Source organism: Humulus lupulus, chromosome 2 (assembly GCF_963169125.1).
Source record: "Humulus lupulus chromosome 2, drHumLupu1.1, whole genome shotgun sequence".
Taxonomy (NCBI): domain Eukaryota; kingdom Viridiplantae; phylum Streptophyta; class Magnoliopsida; order Rosales; family Cannabaceae; genus Humulus; species Humulus lupulus.
The window spans coordinates 6,724,069-6,726,016 of NC_084794.1; positions in this window are offsets into that span (position 1 = coordinate 6,724,069).

Consider the following 1,948-nt stretch of genomic DNA (forward strand, 5'->3'; position numbering starts at 1 on the left):
TATTCAAACCTTGTTTTGGGATCCCATGTGTCAAACATGTATTTTAATACAGTGTAATCATTTATAACCAAAATTCTTTTTAACCTGACTTGTTATGTCATTAGTTACACATTTTGATTTAAATGACTTGGTTAGCAAGTCTTGCACTATTTCAAACACACAGTGTAACGGTCTTGGTTATCCAGGGCGTTACAATCTAGACCGATTTGTGATTGTTTTTATCGACGATATCTTGGTTTATTCACAGTCAGAGGAAGAGCATGAGCAACACCTCAGGTTGGTCTTGCAGAGATTAAGAGAGCATAAGTTATTTGCAAAGTTTAAGAAGTGTGAATTCTGGTTACCTCAGGTGACATTCTTAGGTCATATCATTAGCAGGGATGGGATCAAGGTAGACCCAGCTAAGATTGAAGCTGTTAAGAACTGGCCGAGACCAATAAATGCCTTCGAGATTAGAAGCTTCATTGGATTGGCAGGTTATTACATAAAATTTGTAGAAGGATTCTCAAGAATATTGCCCCCACTCACGAAATTAACACGTAAGAATCATAAGTTTACATGGTCAGATAGATGTGAGAACAGCTTCCAGGAGTTAACGCAACGTTTGATTACCGCCCCAGTCTTGAGTCTTCCGACTGGTCAGGAGAAGTTTATGGTTTACTGCGATGCTTCGAAGCAGGGGTTAGGCTGTGTCCTTATGCAGGCAGGGAAGGTGATTTCTTATGCATCATGTCAGTTGAAGGATTATGAGCAGAGATATCCAACCCATGATTTGGAGTTGGTGGCAGTGGTCTTTGCGTTGAAGGTATGGAGGCATTACCTGTATGGAGAGAAGTGTGAGATATATACAGACCACAAAAGCCTCGAGTACTTCTTTACACAGAAGGATTTGAATATGAGACAGAGGAGTTGGTTGGAACTGGTGAAAGACTATAACTGCGATATTCTTTATCATCCAGGGAAAGCCAATGTGGTGGCTCATGCCCTAAGTCGGAGAGGTCCAGGGCAGTTGTATAGTGTGAGGCAGATATCCAAGGAGTTAGCAGAGGATATGACCAGAGCAAGGATTGAGTTAGTAGTGGGCCAGTTAGCCAATATTACCCTGCAGTCTACTCTCCTAGAAAGGATAAAAGAGAGTCAGTTATGAGAGCCACAGTTGGTGAAGATTAGAGAGGATGTTCTAACTGGGGCAGCGAGGGACTATTCTATATCAGACATGGGCCTACTGAGATATAAGGGTCGGATTTGTGTTCTGGTGGATGCTGTTATTAGGCGGGAGATTCTGGATGAATCTCATACCACTCCGTATTCCTTGCATCCCGGCACCACGAAGATATATCAGGACTTAAGAACTTTGTACTGGTGGCCGGGGATGAAGGGTGATGTAACTGAGTATGTAGCCAAGTGTCTGACGTGTCAACAGATCAAAGCTGAACATCAGAGACCTGCAGGATTATTACAGCCCTTAGACATTCCAGAGTGGAAGTGGGAAGACATCGCAATGGATTTTGTGGTGGGATTGCCTAAGACGGTGGGTCAACATGATTCAATATGGGTGATTGCAGATAGATATACTAAATCAGCTCACTTTCTACCAGTGAGGACGACCTATACCGTTGACCAGTATGCAGATCTCTATGTAAAAGAGATAGTACGTCTTCATGGAGCTCCGAGGTCGATTGTGTCAGATCGAGACCCCACCTTTACTTCCAAGTTCTGGGGAAGTTTGTAGAAGGAAATGGGCACGCAACTAAAGTTTAGTACAACATATCATCCTCAGACTGATGGTCAGTCTGAGAGGACTATCCAGATATTGGAGGACATGCTGAGAGCATGTGTACTGGATTTTGAGGGGTCTTGGAGTAACTATTTACCCTTGATAGATTTTTCCTACAATAACAGCTATCAGGCAACCATAGGAGTGGCTCCTTATGAGATGTTGTATGGT